The following is a 23,061-nucleotide window of genomic DNA, read 5'->3' as shown; positions in this document are numbered from 1 at the left end:
ATGCTGAGATAAAAGATAATGATGATAACCTGTAGATACCCAGCAAACACGTACAGTTTGGGCCCACATGGGCCTCACTTGGGCTGGTTGGGCATTGGGTGGGCATGGGCTTAGAGTGGGCTTCGTTGTTGGGCCCCACATGGGGGCTTGTGGAGACCATTCACCAGCCCATATCTGACCCACATGGGCCCCACGGGTGTCTTGACAGGGTATGAGCCAAAAGCAGAAATTGCCACTGTTGCAAACATAGCAGCTCCAAACACTACGTTTATACTGAATTCTATAGCGTCTGTTTGGGTAGTGCCATTCTTTTGTTGTGAGTTCTGACCAAGTAATCTGATTGGACAAGAGGCAGTCTATGAATGCTAATGTATAGCAGAACAACCCTGGAAGTATCATGTGTTATCAATCCAGTCAATGAGAGGACAGACATGACAACCTTGAGTGTGCTATCGCTTCAACAATATAACAAGCAACATGTCGAATTAAAAAGTGATTAGATGTAACAGATGAGTGTCTTTTGTTTATTGAATCATTCATGTGGCTCCAACAAAAAAAATAAAAATGGTGGAGCCAAGTGGAAATTCGCAGGACTCAATTATTTTCCTTCAGTTTGTGTTCATATACACATTTCAGCCAAGAAAACAAACATACGTTTCCAACTTCAAGCAGTGAAATTAGTGTCTGTTGACAGCTGCGTCGACGACCTGTGTTAGCTTGATCAATGTTGACATGCAGTCTGCTGCTGTTATTCACTGTATTCAGAACATCCGATATGAAAGGATACAAAGTGGAAAGTCCCACTCCTTCATTCCGGCACTTAATGAATGTTTTCATGTTTTCCAATCGGATTAGTTGCTCAGAACTTGGTCTGCAAACGTGATGGGCGATAACATGATTTTATATTATACGATATTATACGATATTCAGTAAACAAAGAACATAATCTTATGATTGTTATTCTTACTAATATATACTGCCAACTTTTGTATAAAATCAATATGACACTCATGGACTTGCTGTTGTACTCAATAATAGCAAAGCTTTGATTATCTTCCACATTCAGCCTTTAACCAAATCAAAGCTGTGCTGATATTCCGTACAGCAACACGACATGTTTCCCAGTCAGATTTTCAACAAGCAGGCTGAAGATTTAGATAAATCCAAACAAGCGCTTGCAATTCTTCTTGTAATCCACCCAGCCCACCGGTCCACATCTAAACAGACACTCCCAGTCTAAACAAGTCCTACACCAAGAAACTGCTGCAGAACACCTGCTTATACACTCCACCATAAACTATAAACAGCTGAGAATCCATTACTAGTCTAGTGGACATTCAGCATAAAAATTGTTTTCCATCTGCAGGAGGCATAAGGAGGTGGAAATCAGGCGGTTGCAGAAATTGGGAGCAGAAAGGTGGAATAGATTTTTGGTGGTCCAGGCTGAGTGACCCCTGTGTGTGATGGTGTGAAGGGACTTTTCAGACAGAGCCCTAATATGTAGCCAGCTGGAACAGGTTCCCACAGCGTTCTTGGCTTGTTCACTGTGCTGCTGACAGTGGAGCCGGTGCCCTGATTGCCTCCCTCCCCTCTCTCTCTCTCTCTATCCTCATTCCTCACCGGACCTGATGGCTGCACCCGTGAAGCCCCAAGATGCTGATTATGCTGAGCAACGCGTGCTGGGAGAGCACCAATTACCCTGATGTGCCTTTTCATGTTTGCACACTGTTGAGCAGCACACAGGTTGGAGTCCCAGGTGGACACGGCAGCACACGTGTCTGCAGAGGCAGCAGCAGTGACAGCAGAGGTGACTTTCTGTGAAGGATGACAGGGAGAGATGGAGGGCACGGTGCTCACTGTCACAGGAAACATCATGAATATGAATATAGGTAGAAATATAACCCCATGAGCTGCGACCTGTCCTCCACTGAGTTTGAATAATAATAAAGGAAACAACTTGTATTTTCCAGATTCTGCAAAACATTTCAAGGCTGACTGTTTTCATTATCAGTTAATCTCTCGATACATTTTTGATTACCAATTTGACAGTTCAGTTTACAGAATCAGAAAAATGTCAATGTCAAATTTCCCACGTCCTATGTGACATTTACATTTGCCTTTAGGCAACCAATATTCTAAAACTAATTTATAATGGTAAAAAGCAGTAAAATATAAAATATAAAAAACTGAATGCAAAGAAAATGGTCTTCCTGATCTAGCAAAAATCTTGAAATTAAAATTCCTAATATTTTTCACAATTACAACGTCCCCCTTTTTGTTTGATTATACGTTACTGAACCAAATTTTACCTTTACGAGGCCAGTACTTTTTCCCTTGTAAACCAAAGTCACATTTGTTGTTTGAGTGGACACATTGGCTAATAAAATTGATTTTGATCAAACAACCACCTTATAGGGCCAGTAATAAGTGAAGCATATGAAGATTTTAATTTATTCACATACAATATTTTGAGGGCATTGCTCAGACCTGCTTGAAGACCTGCGCTCTTTAAAAAAAAAATACAAAACAGCTCTAAATAATGAGCATTGTTCTTAGAATTTAATAAAGACTTAACACAATCCCGGATCTTTTAGAGGGACTTGTCACTGCGTGATCAGGGACCGTGAAATAGGCCACTACAGACACTCATTTCTTATAATAATTGCATTTTAGACAATGATTATTTGGGGACATGGCTGATGGTGATCATACAGTGTTTATTTCACTTCCCCCCCCAAACTTAAGGACATAGAAAAACCCATTAAGGAGGCCAAATGTCATACTGTAGTTGTTGCTGTTTTACATTTTATTTAAAAAAAAATATATGTATATATATATATATATATATATATATATACACACACACACACACACACATATACACACATACATCTGTTTAAATATATTCTGATTCCTCAGGTTATACTGAAAAAAAAATAGGTACAGTATATAGAAATTGGTTGTGCATTACTCTCTTAAGATTATTTCTGCCTTTTTACAGAATGAGACCAGATGCCAATAAAATACGGAAAATGCCTGAGACATCAGTGGGTTCATATTATAATTTTATAAACCCCTTAACTTCAATTTCTAGCTAAGCATTTAAATGATGTGAATGACGAACAAAAAGATGACCTCATGTCAACTCCATACCCGCACCCTGACCTCGGAGCTCCCCTGTGCTGTTATTAGCCCCACTGGCTACTAGCTCAGCTGATGCAGCGTCTCACATTCTTCTGAGCAGAAAGAGGAAACATGCAAAAAGGAGGCAAACTGCATCATTGAAATTCAGAAGTGGTAAGCTGTAATTTTGTGCAGCTGTATGCTAAGCTGGAGGATAATTGTACTCAATTTTGTGCATTAAATTGTTTAGTATCCATTTCAGAAATTAAACAGCAATGCTTTAATGCAACTTTATGTAATGACTACATAATAGAACAAGTTGCTATTGATGTATACATTAGGTAGAACGGAGAAGACCTTGTCACACATTTATCCCTGTTAAAGTCCTTTAAAACCATAAGCTTAGGCTGACTCACAGTATGTGTTTGTGCTGCTAATCTCATTCCTATTTGTTAAAATAAACAGAGTATATTGTGTATGCACATTGCACACTGTTTGTCTGAAAAGATTTTCTTTATCTGCAATGTCATGATAGAGATAGAGATTTTTATTTTTCTAGTCACGATTTCATTCTCACAGTTCAGGTATTCAGTATGTCCGGAGTTCTGTTTTTTTCTTCTTCTTCTTTTTTAAACTTTTGGTTATTAAGTCTTTGATATTTTTTAAAACAGTCTTGAAGCAAAGCAATTTAATTTTTTCTTAAGATGTTAGCAGACTTAAAGCTCAATGGTGCTTCCCAGCGGTAGTCATCCCATAATTCCTCCATCTAACCCCCTGGGCTGAAAAACAATCATGTGCAAGCTGGAGTTCTCTGAAAGGGTCTTTTTCCAATAATAGAACCTGATGGCCATGTTGGAGGGCTTGTTAAGGAGCACTTCTTGTCATCACAAGTCAAGGGAATGCTGAAATGGTCTGACAGAGTCTAACACCTTAATATAACAATGGAGTTTTATAAAGATTAGTCTGTATACTGTGTTTTGCATATGATGACGTGGATAGTGAAGAAAATGTACTGGATAAACTATGAATACTTTAAAGATGTCCATTAAACATCCTTCAAGGTAAAGGAAAATCATTGAATAATTCCCATTTTCTTCCTTGCTCTAAGAGGTGTTTCACAAAATTTCACCTCACTTCATTTTGTGATAAAGCTGTAGACGAACACCCACTACCAGCGTTTCCTTAGAGCTTACTAAAAAGACACTTATTTCCCGTAGGAGTTGGTGGAGACCAAAACAGAGCCAAAAGGAAGAAGATTTACAATCAATAACAATCCCCTGTATATTAGCTTCATATCTGCAGTTGTGCAAATTGTTGCAAAAATAGCCATATCAGAAGGCGATACACATGGACTGTATGAAACATTAACGTAAAGTCACCCATTGGTTTCTAGAGAGGCATTATGAAGCCAAGGACCCTTTCACTGGCTAAGTTATTTTACACTTCTGCATCGATTTAATTTTTGAACGCCACAGTTTGCTGCTTGGTTATATTATGTAAACTTTGTGTTTGGAGCCTGCTCCATCGCCAACAAAAAAAGAATACTTCTTAAATACAAAATATAACTTGCTTAAATCACTTTTGTACTCTCAATTTTACAAGATTATTGATTATGTGTAAATGTTGTCAACAGCTTGTTATTCATTGTGAGTTTTTAATCAGCTAAAATAATGCGAGTGTGAGTGAAATGCAACGAGGGTGCATGCTTGACATGAACTGTGGACAACAACACAGTTATGAACATATATATTCCAGCTCTTTTATGTTCTATTCTTTTAGCCTTCTGCTGGAGTGGAGGGCTGTAACTGTAACTGGCCATGAAAGCTTTGTCTACAGAGAAAAACAAAGGCAGGTACAAAACCACAAATGCTAGAGGTCTATATTGTCTCTTTTCTAATGTACTAACTCTCCCAACTCAGCAAAGCAATAAAATGTTTCACTTCTTCTTTTTAAAATTTCAACTCAGGTTCTTTTATGGCTCACAATAAAAAATGTGATTTGAAAGAGGTGAATGGAAATATTCAGTCTTCTCCACCAGTTCTTTGGAACAGAAACGCAAGCAGGTTTGCTCTTTGTATCTTCTGAATACATGAACTGGTTTTTTTTAGTTTTGTTTTTATTTTAGCATGAATACAGTAAGGAGTGCGGTGATGCATTCCTCACAAGGTTACCATTTGAGTTTCAATGCTGAACATAATCAAAGCGCTGGAACTCGTGTTAGCACTGAGAGGCATCTTTAGGTCCTAATTAAAGGTGAGCAGCAACGTCTTAACATTTTTTAAATAAGGTCTCTGGCTATTGACTGAGCCTCACCACTGATCAAGGAAAAGGAAGTTAATGCCGGCTGCTTCATTAATCAAAGAAATAGGTTTGATTACATTTTTCAGGTTAGGAGTGTAAGGCTGATCGATGGGAGCTCTTTGGGGGTCATAGACCAGCAATCCCAAGTGTGATGTGGAGCTATAAATGGAAAACACAAGGGATTATCCTCAATTAAGGATGCATGCTTATGAATATTCATGAGTGGAGGATGTGTGCGTAGCAGAATCGGGCTCTTTATCAGCTCTATGCAAATACATACAGTACCTGGGGGTTTTAGAGAACAGTAAGCCTCTTTTAATTTTAATTTTGATCCTCTTTGGTATTTCTTGTCATTTTATCTTTACTAAACCTTTACACTGGAGGAGATTACTTTGACCAATTAATCAAACTTAAGTGTTGAGAGAGTCTTAAACAGTTAAAAAACTTTGTAAAACAATTTACATGGATTAAAAGGACAGTTATGTGGACTGTAGTTTCTGACTCAGGACAGCCTTTCAGGGAACTCTTAAAAGACGTGAGGTGTTTGTGTGCTCACGAGCCCGTCCTTCTCTTGTCCTACAGTCCGAATTATGCTGCAATGCTGTTTACAGTAATGTTTGCCTAAAAAGTTAATAATAACCAAGGACCTAGCAGAAAAATTTCTCAGAAAAATGATACTAGAAACCTTTCTGGCTCAATCAAGGATTCATCAAAAAGTCAAAAAGAGTGAAACCATTGTATACAATACATCAGCACACGATTCATTTCAGGGACACACCATTGAATGTAGTTTGGTAATCTTTGCTCACTTGCTAAAGAGGACACATTGTTAGCTAGCCAACGAATTATATACTATCTCTTGTAGATGTCAGTTAAGCCATCCAGACCCCCCAGTAGCCTCTTTTGATATTTACAAATTAAGCAACTTTATCTTCTTATGTCATTAGGACATAAAATATAAATTCACACAGTCAGCATTAACACTAGCAAAATCATTTTTGGTTGCCTGCCTTGGTTTGCTAGCTCGCTTGCAAATAACTGCAATAGATTTAATGATTTAGGGTGACATGATACACACATTTCAGTATTTTACGAGCATATATCAAACAATATGGATACCAACTTTGATGCAACAGGCAGCAACAAACAAACGTTATAGCATCAAATACAGGATAAATGATCATTATCAAAAGCTCTTGCGTCTTAATTTCATAAAATACATTGGCAATGTGCCGGTACAGAAACTGTGCCAATATAGTTGTTTAATTTAGACAGTATTCTCTCTCTTTCTCTTGTGGAAGCTTTAAGTTTAAAACATGACAGAAGATTTTAAAGCTTTGGTACTTTATGATTCTATTGATCATTCAAATAACTGGGATTTTGTAATTTCATAATATTTTGTATCAGAAAGTTGAGCCATGGTGCCACTTTTGTCAGCAAAGTGGATTTTAGTCAACACTAAACAATGAAGCTAATGGTACAAACCGTTATAACCATATAATGGTTGGTCATGTACATTGTGGCATGTCACTGTTTTGGGCGAGGCCCAGGACATTTGCTTCCTCATGAGTGCAGTGATAACAACAGGATGCTAACGACTTAATGGCCGCAGGTGTTATCCAGGAAAAAAAAAAATCAATTTAAGAAATGTGGCCTTCAAGTGCTTGAATGTTTCAGGTTGTATTGAACAGTTCCTGTGTGTGTGACAGCTGGCCTCTACAATTTTTCACTCGGCACATGATGAAAAATTGTCCACATTTCAAACACTCCGCAGATGTTTTCCATCAGAAGCTGAGGAATATGTTTGCTAAATTCGTAAACAAGACATTCAGTCAGACCTCCTCAAACTGCTGCCTTTGTCCCTACAAACTTGTAGCTGAATGTAAAACAACGCTGACCTTTTCTTAAATAAATTAGCAGGAAACTCTGCGTAGATGCTTCGAGACATTCTGTACCAACTGCTCGAAAACTTGGCGACCTGAGAGGGCATCAGGGCTGACCAGACTGAATTTTCCAGTGAAACGTGGCCTTCATACTTTCCACATTAAAAAAAACATGAGCACAGAAGAGTTCAAATCCACATCTCCTTATAGCTGAAATCAAACTGACAGGCAGGAGAGTCCTTATACGGTCTGCATACTGTTTCCATTAACACGCCAAAATGGGCCACTGCAGCACTGTTGAAAACGGCGATCAATCCCACACTGAGGTGCTCCATCAAATGAAAGACAGCTGGGATTTAACCATCATACAGCGTGTAATTACATATAGATGCTTCACCAACAGTTTAAATTTAGGAACATGACAGATATTTCTATTACAAAAACTGTTCCACATACAATCTGTAGGTCTTGTAAAATTATCAATTTTGTTCTGCTAAAGGAAAAACTCAGTCCCGAAGCAGACCTGCTGTGCTGTGTCATTTGAAAGAGGCTTTCCTATCATTGGACTTTAACTTTATGATATCTATTTATAGATTTAATTCAAGTGTGTAACTGGAAGAATCAGCACCTTCTTTGGAGTTTATTTTTCAATTTTTTCCTAAAAAAAAAAAAAAAAAAGGACTATAAGCTGCATATTTGGTCTCAGAAATATCACGGTTTTTAATGAACGATGGACAAAACTTAAAGTCTGGCTTGCAGACTTAAGGCAGTGAAGAGGATCATAGACGAACGCTGAAAACCTCCCCATGATATCTCAAGTACTCAGATGCTTTGGAGCTTTTTGGACATTCCTTACTCGGAACTATTTCTGCAAGAATCCGTGATGCAAAACAAAACACAATGTCAAGATGGACAAATCTATCTAACCTATACTTGGATCGTCTATCCAAATAAGATTACTCCGTCTGAGAAGGCTTTAAACGGATAGAATGTAAAATACGCCGTCGGTTGGCTCTTAAGCAAAACAATAATAAAAGATGACGTTGAGGCTGGCGGGGAATCATGGGAGTGATTCTCTCTGCTACTCCCCAGTCCCTCCCACTCCTATGAAAACGAACTCTGTGTTTAACGTAGTCAATATGAATGGGTGAAACTGAATTGAGAAAGAAAATGTGTTTACCGACGATGTATAATTTACGTTGCGTTTGTATCACAGCAGCACATACAGCAACATTACGGCAGCTTTCAGTAGCTGCTGCTAGCTTATGTCTTTAACGCAACAGCCGGCGTTTCCTGGCAACGGCAAACATTTTGTCTGTCATGGCGGCTCATCATGGTGGCTCCCAATAAGACAGATCATTACAACTATGAAATTAAAGATTCCTCTTGCTTTGATAACTTTTGGAAATATTTGACATAATGCAAGCACTCAACAATAAAATATATATAATTATTTTTTTTGTAATGTAAATATGAGAAACCAATATCTACATTACCGTTTAATGCCCTGTTGTTTGGTAGTAAGTGGTGGTGATGGGGGGGGGGGGGGGGGTAAATGTTCTAAATTGCTTTAAAAGCATGATTATCAGCCTGTTGTTTTGCGCATATTGTTTTGATTTTGACAAAAAAAATAAGTGGGAGAAAAACTGTATTACTCAACTGGTTGGCTCCCCTTTCTAAGTGTTTGTCTGTTATAATTAAATAGGAATGTGCTTTTCAGTATAATGCATTAGCAGTCGCTAGTTTTATTCCCAGATACAAAATGATATTTCTTCTATTATTCTACTTCTGTTATACAAACGTAGCATGAAATAGCTTGTGTCTGAATAAAATGTGATCGTCTCAGCTGAGCTTCTGACGCTGCAGTTTTGGTTGTAGGTAGTTGAAAGCGTACTTGTAAACAAAAATGCATAAATCCCCGGCTGGAGCTAAAGGTGTCAGGATAAAAACCTCTGACATCAACTACTAAGCTTACCGCTAAAATGCCATCTGCACTCATGTTTAGTGATAAACAGCAGAAAGGAACGAGGGTTACAGCGCACAGTCGGGAGCGCTAACAGATGTGGTTTCAGTTAAGAGCTCAATTCATCAGATTTAATTTCAAGTTTTATCTGCAGGAGAGTAATGATCCTTCTGAAAACCACCAAAGTGCTGACAAACAGCTTTACTGGGTAAGTGTATGTAAACTGAGTCACTGTGGCATGGAAAATGTGAAGCAGTTGCGGGGAGTTCGAGGCTGCTTTGCCTATGTTGTGGGATCTCATTGAGCCGAGCCCACTTTGAACTTCCTGCCCTAGTTTCTCACAGTCAGACACAGCAGGCATCATCCCACTGTTTCCCCATGAAAGCAACTTGGACCAGCCATTATCCACCAATAAAGCCTTTGGCTACTCTGTACGGTGGCCAGAGCCCCGGGGGATGAGATAAGACGTGAGGGTGGATTTGGCTCTCAAAGCTGTAAATCTTTTTTACATGCCCTCCTCCCGGCTCATGTTGGAGACTGTTGCTGTCTGGGCTAATTGGTTGAAAGGACTCTCGGCTCAAAGCTATGAAAAAGAAAAAATGAGCAGAGGATTGTGATTGGCTTTGCCTTCACAGAGAGAAGGCTGTGAAGAGACAAAAGGATGACACAAAGGCTCAGAAATTAAAGAGAAAGAATAAAGACAAAGGCGTAACAGTTTATCATGACACAAGTATGTGTTGAAAATCTTCCTGCAAAAGAAAATGGCTCTTTTCTTTTTAAATACGCTAATTCAATTCCCTTCTGAGTGTTCAGCCTATTAAAGTCCCATGTCTCTGGAAATATGAAGCTAGAAGTAGAAGCAAATCCAATACCTCAGCAAAGCATACAGGCTGGACGCAGGAGGTGAAAACTGACAAGACAGACAAAATAAAGATCAGGCACATAAATCTACAACTTAACACACAAAAAAAAGAGGTGGACGATAATGTGTTTGTCAACTCTCCAGGTTTACCGTGGCTCATTACTGTATTCCTACACTCTGATAGAGACTGGATTGCTGTTTCTTCAGGCTTCAAGTGTGTCTGCTCAGACAGGCTTATCTCCTGCCTTGCTAGACCTGTCTTATAATTAATGTACCAACGTCATTGGCATTTATCATACTCTCAGCAAGCAACGAATAAGAAGCTTTCCTAAACTGTCTAAACATTTTGTTGATTAAATATGATCACTTGTCCTGCCTTAAAGATCTGGGAGATATGAAACTGAAATATAAGAGTGGGCGCCCAGTGGACTAGCTGTTAGTGTGCTAGGCTGCAGTCCTAAAAGTGGACGACCTGTTTCTCCTTTCCCGCCTGTTGTTCCCCAGTCTCTCTGTGTCCCTGATTTCCGACAATAAGGGAACAGAGAAACCCACAAATGTATTTTTTGTTAAAGACTTTTTTATGAAGGCATAGATTACTGTGTTCCATTTTATTTGTTTATTTTATCGTATTTTATATTTGGTAAAGGTCAAATGCAAGAGTTCTTTTTATTTTGATATCAGACTTTTTTATTCACCTTGTGTCATAAAGTATCTGGATAGCATCAAATAATGACCTGTAATGTGACTTATACCCAAAGCTGAATACCTGTAATTGAAGATAGATTAATAATGGGGGGATTTGTAATGAGGGCAGGAAGTGAGCCAGAGACCGTGTTTTGGAAACAGCAGCTTGGAGGGTCAGAATGACCTTGGACTTGTGCCTGCGTCTGTTTCAGTCAGCAGACTGAGCCCTGCTGCTGTGAGGGATGCTGCTACAACACCTGAGTGAGTGTGAAACAGCACGCCATTACAACAACGCTCAGAAGGGGAAAAAAAAAACTAGGTCTGCGTGTGTGTTTTTGAGGAGTCGTTGGGTGTTTTAAAGTGGCAGAGGTTTGAAGGTTGCAGCCATAGCTAAATACTTCACTCTTTACCACAGTGTGTAATTGCTTCTACTGAGAATCATCCTGATCTGTCTTTGTTGTTGTATTCGTGCTCTTTTGTTTGTTTTGAGCTTTATCTCAACATCATGGTAAATGAGGGAAACCTCAATTATTTTCGAGGCTTAAATAAAGGTTTGAAACGAAATCAAATCAAATCTGATCAAGACAAGTTGTTCATGATGAGAGGCATGATTATCCTCCTGTTGCTTTTTTAAATGTAACTTGTTCTAGTTATCACCTAGAGGAGTTACATCTGGCAAAGATCAATCGTATCTTGACAACTGTTTCGCTATGATTGTACAGCGAGTCCATTAAAAAATGTAAAAAAACAACAAAACTGGTGTGGGCCGGATTACTCTGATCTTGAAAGTCGCATTATTATTATTATTCCTGCTCAAGATGCACCCCGAATGAGTAGCAGGCATGTGCACAGGGCTCTATTGATCCTTTGCCTTGAGACAACATTTGTTTTACCTTGTCTTAGCTGGTTGCTGGAGATGTTTTTCATCAATGAGTCTGGTTCTGCTCGAAGGGTTCTGTTGGCAAAGTTTGTCTCGCAGTTGCCAAATGCGTGCTCATTGGTTAGATTGTTTCTTGGTAGCTGTAATGGATAGCATGGAGTGTATTAGAACAGTTTTAAAACAGAAATATTAGAGTGTCCTTAAGCATAGCTGGTCACCTGGTTTCACCAAAAAAAAAGCCAATATGAAGACATAATCATGGTGTAGGAGTCATTATGAGGAGTTACACCAGGAGTCACCTTTCGGTTCAGGATGCTAGGAACCTTCTCTGAGGTCTCATGTGTTGCTAGACCGAAGAGCACAAGCTTTTTTTGACAGTCACGGCACACAGGGTGACATGTATTTGTTCATCTTTGCATTGAAATTGATGGACAGTGTTGGAATCTTACATGTGAAAATATTGAAAACCGTGATTGGATGGGAAATAAATCTCCCATATAAGAAAGAAGTTGTTGGACTGTCTTATTTCACAAGACGCTGAAGAGCTAAGCCCAAGGCAAGCGCATCAGTTAATAAACTAGCCCATCTTTGACGCCCCTCAGTGATGGGCGACTTTATGGCTTTTCAATTAACCGCAAAAATGTCAAAGATGATTCACTGAAATAATCATTAGTTGCAGCTCCAAACTTCTTCTTAGTTCCCAGTTGTCTGATGCCTCACCAATATTTTCCATTTTACCACTATGATCGGTCACGTTGGGTACTCTGTGTGTACTTTCCATTTCCTTTCCTTCATTTTTCTGAACCCCTTGCCTGATGTGTCCTGTTCCTCCTGCTCGATTTATCCTCCCAGCCGTGGATGAATGGGCCCCAGTGTTAATGGAGGATGTGAAGTCACCCCCTTGGCAAAGAAACACAGGTTGGCACCTGGACAGAGCAGCTGTCTCGCTGCCTGTGACTGACAGATTGCAGCTTGGGAACCTGGACATGCAGCCGCACAGCCATAGAGACAGCAACCTGGGTACCCGCCATTCAATTAATCTCCAGCAGCATCAGACTCACAGACATTTTGAGTCAGCCTCGGTATACATTTACTCACCTGTTCCTGCTGTTGACCATTTAGACAATCTCCCCCTTATCCCTCCTATTTCTATAACCGAGACATATTGGTGCAGATCCAAAGGTTTGAAAATGCAGCTAGATTTCTGAACTGAACAGGACACTTTATGTCTCTTTAATTCATGCCCTTCAACAGAGCATCTGACAGGGCTCATGACTAACGTCCAGCAAGATGTAATTTGATACACTAATCTGTTGCCCAGAAGTCGATTCTGGCCAAAGAATGAATATGGATGGGCATATTTTCTTGAATCATTAACCTCAGTGTCTTTAATTCAATGTGTTGTCTACTTATGATCTAATGTTACAGTAAATGGCTCCATGAATACATTAGTGTCTGTCAAACAAGTCACATCTCATCTGTCTTGGAACTTTTGGAATCCGATGTTCTGTTTCCAGATGAAATGTATTTCAGCTAAAAATAGTCCCACTTAAGATAACTTTCATAATATATTACTTTAGTTTTGGGTCAAGGAGAAGAGCTTGCTCATCGTAGGTTATTGAAGGGTCTCTGTGATTGATATAACAAAGAGAGCAGACTATGCTTGAAATGTGGGGATGTAAGTTCGTAAGTTGAGACAGAAAACTAGTGACATTCTGAACCGACTAGTCAAAGTTAGTTAGTCAAACATTGTGTGTAAAACTTTTATTTGTGGGTATATTTAAAGATGTTTTTAGTTTTATATATTTTTTCACTGACTGTGTGGTGAATTAGTGTAATGCCAGCATCATGCTTCCAAAAAATCTGGACAAGGTTATGTTTTATGTTGTTTTTTTTTTTTTTTTGTCGCGTCACCTTTTCTTTTAACAACACTAAAGCCTTTTTTCAGACTACCGTTAATACATCTGTGTTGGAGTCTGCAAATGAGTCATTTTGGTGTCCCAGTCTGTGAGTTCACATTGCGTTTTTGCCATTGCGGACATGAACACACAATCAGACATGACCACAAACACACACACAGCACTGTGTGTGCAAAAACGCTGAAACTTCACTACTGAATCCATGAACCTGTGAATGCAAAACTCAGTCTCTCTTCGATGCTCTTTTTTTATTAACCAAATCATGTCACTAAATGTTGCCAGTTAAACATATTATGTATGAGCATTTCAGAAATTACCAGTAAATTACCAGTTTTTGGTTTTTTTTGTAATTTTCTTTTTTGCATTTTGTTGGCTTCAAATTGGACAGATAGATAGATAGATAGATAGATAGATAGATACTTTATTGATCCCGAGGGAAATTCAAGGCATTCAGTAGCAGTATACAGACAGGCAGGACACAAGACATTAGTTACAATACACACCCGCTGTCCCCCCTCCCCTCTGTCAGTCCATCTCCAAAGCCTTTTTACACTAAGTTTCAACTTTTGAAGGAAATGGGCTTGTACATTTCAGGTCTGAAAAATGATCAGATATTTTTACTTATTTTGAAACAGTTATTTTGTCCCTTTCCGGTAAACGGCGTCATGAAGAACCCAAGCTTTTCTAATGATATGTGCTGCTGTCCACAATAGCCTCATACCTGCTCTCACTTTACTCATCCTCTGATAAAATAGCTGGCTATGCCTCAGACGTACAAACAGTCCTCAGAGAGGGAAGTCATCTCCATGCTCAATTTGCATATTATATTTGTCTTGTGAAATTCATGGGCTTTATGACCTTGTGCTCTCTGAGAATCTCCTGTGATCACAGAGCTAAAAACTCCAATCACGCAGGCGAAGAGGTTTAATGAAAGGGTTGGTGTTATCCACTCTACTGCAGTATCTCTGCGTGCTTCGGTTCGAAGAGACATCCCACAGCATGTTAACCCGCCAGAAACATGTTAATTTATCCATGGTTCAATGTGCAAGCAAGCAGTCATCATGCTGATTTAAATTACACAATGCAGAGTGAAAATCTTTTCATTAAACCAATTATCTATGTTTGATCTGTGACCGGAAAGCTGAAGGTCTTGTGCCTGTGAAATCAGCTTTAATCACACTTATTTGCATGGAAATGGATATTGATTGGAGGAAATAGCCTCACAGCTATGCCACTGAAATGATTTCTCTTTTACCCCCTCATCTTGTTCACTCAAGGAAGAGACGATCACAAGATGAAAACCTTTATTTTACGTTGGACTAAGCATCCTCTGAGCTTGAATTCCACTACAAGGATCGGGCTATGCAAAGGTGAGGATATCAAAACCGGATACGCTATCAAGCTGTTTCTTATGAAGCAGAGGGTATGTGGTCCCCTGTGGTGCACACCAGGCAACACGGAGCAGATTGGAAAAATAACACGCATCCACACAGCAGAACTCAGCAGAACTTCAAACACCTCAACATGATCTCCCCCACTTCAAACAGAAATGTTACTACAAAACACTCCTCTGTAAAGAAAAAAGAAAAACTCTCAAATAATCAAAAGTACACTCTTCAATTATAATCTTGCTTAATGATATAAATATACGCTCAATGAATCACTACTGCACTCCCCCTGAAAATATTCTCGTAAAATGAAACTGAATCTCTTCCATAAATGCTAAAAAAACAAAAAAAAATCAATTGATCAAAGTCTACCAGGGCGCTTTAAGGTTGAGTCGCACCCTGCATTTGGGGGCCATAGTCCTTCAGGCGGGTGGCATTCATTCTCAACTCTTTGATTTCCTATTCTATCCACTTTCCTACCAAAAACAATTCAAAAAGACCAAAAATGAATCTTAAAAAATGTCCTCTTTCATATATGCACTCAAGAATAAAGACACACGTCTCTATAAAGAATCCAAAATGTACTCTCCTTCAGAATGAATACTGAGTTAATCAAACATATCGTCGTTAAAAAATAGAGTTCAACATCCAAAATATAGTCGCCTATACAAATCTTTCCAAAACTCAAAGCAATATTCTGATTAGCCCAAAAAATGATTGGCTTTGAAGCTTTGGTTGGTGGGATTGGAAGGGCCGGTTGAGGTTTCAGATTCTGTATTGTTCACAATATAAAAGACTGCCTGTTGTATTGTCTACATTCTGCTGATGTTTAAAGCGTCTGTGGTGGCTGAAACTGAACATGTTGTCTTTCACACAACTGTAAAAATAAACTCTGCATCTGGCTGAAAATAATCCACATTTGACTGACAGGTTTCCATTACTGTGTCATAATTACTTCATCACAACCCTCAGAGAGACTAGTGTATTTACATCATCGTGCCATTTAAAAAAATCTCATTAAATCTCAGCTTAATGCAAATGGGAGTAAACGATGTGTAGTTCTGTTTACCTCCAGCCATCCCTTCATGTTCATGTTCATGTCTTTCTATTTGAATTCCTTTGTCGACTCATTAAAATCTTCAATCCCAAACCTGTGAGATTTGTTTCCTGGCCTTTGGCATGTTTAACATTTCCCTCAGGAAGACACAGAGTAGGAAGAACGGTGTCCAGAGATATAGTGTTTGCTGCCCATTATGCAGTCTTTTTCATCAATTTCATAATTTTTAGGACCCGAAGCAATGACAGTCGGAAGACCCTATTGTTTCCGCGACTTTGCCGCCATTTCCGAGCGTCTGAACGTGAATGAAGACTCACCAAAAATTTCAAGGTCATCAAGTCTGGTAAAAAAAATTGGTAAGGCCTGCTGTTTGGCCACGTCTCGCGGTTGGAGCTACAGTTTTGACAGTACCAGATGGGTGAATTCAAAGAGACATACAGGGAGAGAGAATGATACCGCAGTGTGTCGTGCACAGTTTAGAACATGGGGGTGAGAATATTCAAGTCTAGAGGCGGCTTCATCTACTCTGAAGCTGTAAAACTGAACTTTACCCTGACCAAAAAGAAGTACCAAAAAAAAAGTCCATGCTTTCAAGATGATCTATACCCTCTAGTTACATCTTTGTGGAGGAAGAGTCGAACTGTAACTGGATAGAATTTCTGAACACACCTCAAAGCTGTACAGGGAATACTGCAGAGAGAGAGAGAGAGAGAGAGAGGCCAAAAAATGCACTGATACAGAAAAAAGAAAAACCTTATAAAGATATTGACTTTCCTCCACAGTGATATTAGTCTAATCCTAACATTGCATCCCAATCACAGACTTTAGTTACCTTACTGTATATGAAACTGATGAATACTTGCTGAATAAACTAATTAGCGTTGCTTTGTAATTTTTTGCCAAAACTCCCTCTCTAAAAACCTTTGCACTGACTGTACTTTGGACTTTTTCTCAGATGGGCTTTTTTCCAGTGATTCAAGCAAACATGCAACAACACCCTTTAGAGGTTCCTCTTCAAGGTTCAAATGCAGACAATCAGACTGTCTATTCAGCCTGCTTCTTTCAGTCAGGGTGTACACACACCTGAATGACAGGCCTTCACTTCACAGAGCAAGGACTTGCACTCAGGGTGTTGACGTTTGTCACTGATGGCCTTGTGTGCTATGGTAGGTCACATGGAGGCATCGAGTCTGTTTCATGACAACAGAAAAAACTCTTCCCAGGAGGTAAAAAAAAAAGAGTCAAAATTAGCAACAGAAAAATCACATCACATTAAAAAAAAAGAATATAAATCACAGCTTAATGATTCACAAAGAAGTGCCTGATTATTTCATTATCTTTGTTTTTGCTGTATATGTTTTTGTTTTTAAACCCAAGAGAGAGAGAGAGAGAGAGAGAACGTTTATTTTTCTGTAAAGGTGTACATGTGTTTAATTAAGAGACAATATTTGGTATCCCTGTCTGGCTTCACTGATGTATGGCTTTCTTCCTACAGTAGCATTACATGACTCAGCTCTATTGGCTCTCTGCATGGACAGGACTACTTCATAAACAAAAGATGAAAAAATTAAAACAAGAAACAACCTCAAACACAGCAGGAAACTCATAAATCAAACTTGTATTTTTCACCGAAACACTTCTGTTTCCCCCAGCGTGTTTCGCTATAGTAAGTCTATTGAGTAATAGAAATATTCAATTTTTTTCCACGTATTCCCTGATGCAAAAAGCACAGAGGTATGACACAGACGATGGAGTGTGGCAGCTCCGATCGAAACACTGTTTGCAGAAGTGCTGATGCAGCACTGTTCTCTAAGGAGTCAGGTACCGGTGTCTCCCTCTGATTGTCCAGTCACAAATCTTGAAGAGATCACAGCAGATTACCACGTGCTATAATGTTTCCCCTTTTGATCTGAGCTGAAGAAACAGCAGATTCAGTCAGAGGAACTCCTGCAGCTGGAGAACAGAAAAAAAAAAGTGCCTTGCTGGAGGTACATTTAGCCCCCACTGTGTCGAGCCATAGGGGGATTCTGAATTATTCATTTACATGATGTTAGTCCATATCAAATGAGACTTGAAAAAGTGATGAGTTTATTTAAGATCTTTGTAATTCCATGTTTCATCTGCTGGAGCTGAGAACGGAGTGTCCTTTCAGAGAAAACTGGGTCTTGGGGATTTTGTGTGAAGTGAACACGCTGTATGTTTAACAGCAGCTATTGCTGAACATATTTGAGGACAGTACAGGGGGTATAAAAGGAGTCTATTCTGATGGCTCAACCAACAAATGAACAGTGTAGCCGTTTAGCATGGCTCTCAGAGAACTTAGCCCAACTCACACGAGACTGTTAAGGTAAAAGGTAAAAGTCTTTGACATTGAATTGGAGATCTTGTCTTCTTCCTTTAGTACTCCCTGTGACTGCATTAGCTACAAGGCAACTGTCTGCCTCAAGCAGACTACAGGCACAAACTTTTTCCCACTACATTTCAAAGATGTCTTCAGACCCAGTAATCTAAAGTGACATCCCCAGAGGCAAATCATTCATTTGTGAGGTACCCTTTGAGTTTGTCATTTTTTATCAAATGTTATTGCAGTTAACTTGTTCCGTTTAGTTCCTCATGTCATTTGTGTTTTTACAACCAATCAAGACAACACTCTCCCCCCAACTACAAGCTTTTGCTAAATGATGATTACCAAACATAACTCTCACTAGAGGCTTTAAAAAAAACCAAAAGCTTGAAAACAAAAATATATATGCTGGTTGTCCCTCCTCTTGAAATGTCCCTGGATGTTTAACAAACTGCATGTCCAATTATTTACAGTGTTTGTCCCAATAAAAGTCATCATCCCTGTTCAACCCATCCATTGGCGCATGCTTGTTTATTAAAGATGTGAAAGGACGTTTTTCCATCTCTGAAACTGAACACTTGTACAGTAGTGTTGGGAATCACAGGGTATTCACAATACAGTGAAATACAATACTTGGCCTACAATATCAATACTACGAAACAGTGATTCTATGATAGTTCATATCCTAAAGGACAATATTAATACATCATAATATCTAATTAACAAACAAAGCAAAATGCCCCTTACAAGTAACAGAGCTTCCTCTTACCATTTTCTCACCCCTGTCCAACAATGTCCCACTGTCTCCTTCTGCTTTGGCAAATTGACTTCCTTTTAAGTAACCCTTATCCATGTCAGAAGTGCCGCCCTGAGGAGTCATGAAATGGTGATACAGCGGGTGAAATTGGCAGGCAAATCTGTTTAGAGTGCAGTTTTATTTTAATATGGCGATGACAATCTTTGGTGATTCAATTAATTGTTATCACAAGTAAGGACGGATATGTATAGGCCGGTCAGACAGTTTGTCCGGACACTTTTGTACAAATATCATTTAGGGTCAGATTGTAATCACCATTCAGCCTTGACAAACTGATGCTGACACACACAGGATTGAATGAGAGATGAGTCATAACACAGGCTGGTAGAAGCACATGGAAGCAGCTGTCTGACCTCCTGGAGGTTCAAACCAGACATAGCAACAAACCTTTGCACAGAGGACAAAACAAAGACTTTTTATCCTCTTTTCATGACCAATTGGAAACACACTGCACTTAAAGGCAGCAGTGATTCATTAAAACATGAGGTCAGATTCAGTCTTTCCTACGAAATCCTCTGTAAGATTTTATCAGACATCTTTTCCGCTCACTCTCACCAACAGGCCCTTTTCGAGCTGATATTTCCAATCTCATATGACCGCCCTGCTGCGCTCTTTCACAAGCTTTTAAACTCTTCCCATTTTGAACAATGTGAAAAGCCATGTAAGTTGTAGTTTGCAGTTTATAAAAACATCTGCCTTAACAGAGGAGCTGCGGGGGGTCTTACTCAACTCAGACGCTGCTGAGTTCCTCACACTTGATTTAAATTGCGGTGGATGTTATTTTCCCTTCTCAACTTTGGAAAGGGAATCAGCCTGCCACTCTAAGAGCAGCCTTGACTCAACTACAAGATAAAAGCTTTTCAATTCTATTTTTTTTGCAGCACTAGATTGTAGGCTGTATGAAGCATGAGAAAACCAAATTTCATAGATATTCTTTCAGTTCTCAGATTAAATTTAGGTGTGTGTGGGGGGGGGGGGGGGGGGGTGAATTGGCTAACCACCAATGCATTACTGTGATGTGAGTAATTTGATAGTGACAGTAGTGAGTATAAAAGAGTTCATATGAACAAACCATTAGCAACTTGATGGGCACATTGCAGCTTAAAGGGATACTTCACCCATTTGCATGAAGCTGTGTATCATTAGAAACATGGTAGTAGTGTTGAATGGTTATGAATCCAGCCCTCATTTTGCCCTGAGATGAGAAACATATGTTTTTCTTTGCCTAGAAGTTTTCTTCATGTGATGCAATATGACGCTTTTTGCATCACATGAAGAAAACTTTCAAGCAAAGAAAAACACATTTTTATCATCTCAGGGTAAAATGAGGGCTGGATTCACGACCATTCAACACTACTACCATGTTTCTAATGATACACAGCTTCATGTAAATGGGTGAAGTATCCCTTTAAGCACCATAAGAAATCAAAGTCGACAAACCCAAACATTTGTAGAATGTAGCAGAAATAACAATTTCGATTTTGGGGTTTCACTAAAGGAATTACAAAATGCTTAGTTATCCAAATCTTATAAAGTGGTTGGTCGGGGTGTGAAGATAAACTCAGTTCTAGAGACGAAACAACACATGCTATCCGGTTGAACTGTTAATCATCTTGCAATGAATGTCACTCATGTTCTACTTTCTAATTTCTGACTGCGTATGAATTATCATCAACAAGACAAGAACTGTTAAAGCTTTTGCCTCAAATTCGACTTGACCGTCATGACGGCGGCCGCTCTGCGTCTTGAACTGATATCGCGAGACAGTTTTCATTCTTAACGAGGAAATATCATCACATTTAAATACCGTGGCATGAAATCTCATTCCACCCCGAGCAGTAAGAATACACGTGAAAGTACTGGCAAAAAAATGCCAGACAAAACGGAACATGTCCTGTTAAAGCTGATATCCTCAGGTTCTGCTCGAAAGGTCTTCTGAGTCATCCCTGTAGAATTGGCCCAAAGGTAATTTAATAGAAGAGACAGGTCACAGGAACAAGCAGACCAACACACAAACGTGATGAGGCATACAAAAAAAAAAAAGTGTTTATGCAATTTTCGAAAGTTGAAATGCACACAGAGAGAAAGCAAACAAGCCCATTGACTTTTTTCCACGTCTTGTTTCCTTTCTGGTTATTTCCTCCGGGCTTTAGCGGAGACAGAGGCTGAGACGGGGCTGTTGCTGAGAGGCTTGTCTGACTTTGAGTGCAGTCGTGGGGGCAAGCTGCCGGCAGCGTGACTCATATGTGCTCTGGATGACTTAGTGTGGAGACAACCAACCATTACGCAGTCTTATCATGACCACCACCATCATCAACATCCTCATTGTTTCCATCGGGAGCTATGGGGATAAAAGTTGCCTCCGCTGTCTGTTAGATCGGGGATCAACATAGAGTGCGATACGGCGAATAAACACAAGAATTCATACTGCGATAAGATGAAGTTCTTGGAGATCTATAACCTCCCCAGGCTTAGTTTCTTATTGCAATAAAGGATCCGATCTGTGCAGGCAATAAAATGTGTTGGAGGCTTTTGTACAAGCATGTGGTAAACAGCAAGTAAATGCTGAATGGCAGCCATTACAGTGTTTCTGATGGCGATGATGATTGACTTAAACACGGGTGACAGACCCCTGGAACCGTCATTGAAACGCGATATGAGACCAAATATCTCCCAGCTGTGTCTCATGCCAGCTGTTTTTTTAAAAGTATTATGCTGGTACTGGATTGGTACTTTGTATTTGCTGATACCCAAATTTAGAACATCGCTGTATATATGTCTGTACAAGATCCACACACTCAATCATGCAAGGTAATAAAGGGTTTCCAGCTGCATGTGGTCATCTTTTGATTTGTGTTTCTGCTGAATTGTCCAGCAATGAATCACCACCTACATCCCTGGTCTGAATGTCTCCCAGTACGACGTCATCGTGCAAGAGAGAGAGTTTGCAGTAGGTGTCTATGTCTCCAGATGAATGCACGCATTCCTTCATGATTATGAAATGATTGGGCGTTTTTAGTTTTATTGAGACTGCAGCACATTTGTAAGATCGATTGTAATTCTGTAAGATGTCTTTGTGTGGGAGGAAAACATTGTGTTTCAGTTTTCGAAAAAACCTGTGATATTGTGATCCAGCAGTTACACCGCGGAAGGAAAACCTAACAGATATATTGACGTACTGTATGTGGCCTCCTGTAAATCCGCCTCTGCCTTAATGGTCTGAATAACCAGCCAGAGAGCAGCAGCTGTCTTGTCGGTTTGTGTCCCTTCCCCCAACTGTGACCCCCCCCCCCCCCCGCTCTCTGAGGAAAGACTTCTACAATAATACAATGATGGTCCAACAGAGACTCTGGCGGTATTACGTTTATAGTGTTTCACATTAATTGAGCTCTAGCAGGGGTCTACAGTGGGTTTAGAGGAGAGGTTGAAAATGATATCAGTGTCTGGCCGGATTTAGAAACGCGTCAGTTCACCCAAATTTAAAAGGCCGTTTGACCTCATACTAATTAACACATAAAGAAAGGCTATGTAAGATTTAAGGTTTGCTATTTCTATTCCTACTAACACAAAAAAAGAAGTATAGACCTTGCATTTAAAATGAAAGGTTACATTTTTGTGGCTGGTTTTTCATTGATTTTTATCCTTAGTGTGAATCAATATTCTTGATCAGGCCGGAGGAAATTGGAGTGTATTGAGTGAGAGATTAAGACACCACACATTTTGGTCTTTTCATTGGATTTTTTGACACCAATTAAATCATGGTGGTACATAAAAAAAACATTTTCCTTATAGAGAAAAAAGGTAAAAGTCTCTGAGGTAGTCCCTCTCGAGTCCCAGGTA

At 39.4% G+C, this 23,061-nt stretch overlaps 1 protein-coding gene across 1 annotated transcript in view; it reads left to right on the top strand.

The window, feature by feature from the left end:
• Window positions 1-23,061, top strand: part of chst15 (carbohydrate sulfotransferase 15) — an 83,982-nt gene that overhangs the window by 21,440 nt on the left and 39,481 nt on the right. The window lies entirely within an intron of this gene.

This window comes from Symphodus melops (assembly GCF_947650265.1).
Source record: "Symphodus melops genome assembly, chromosome: 21".
NCBI lineage: Eukaryota > Metazoa > Chordata > Actinopteri > Labriformes > Labridae > Symphodus > Symphodus melops.
Note: the sequence above shows the minus strand (reverse complement) of the source record. Positions and strands in the feature narration are given on the sequence as shown.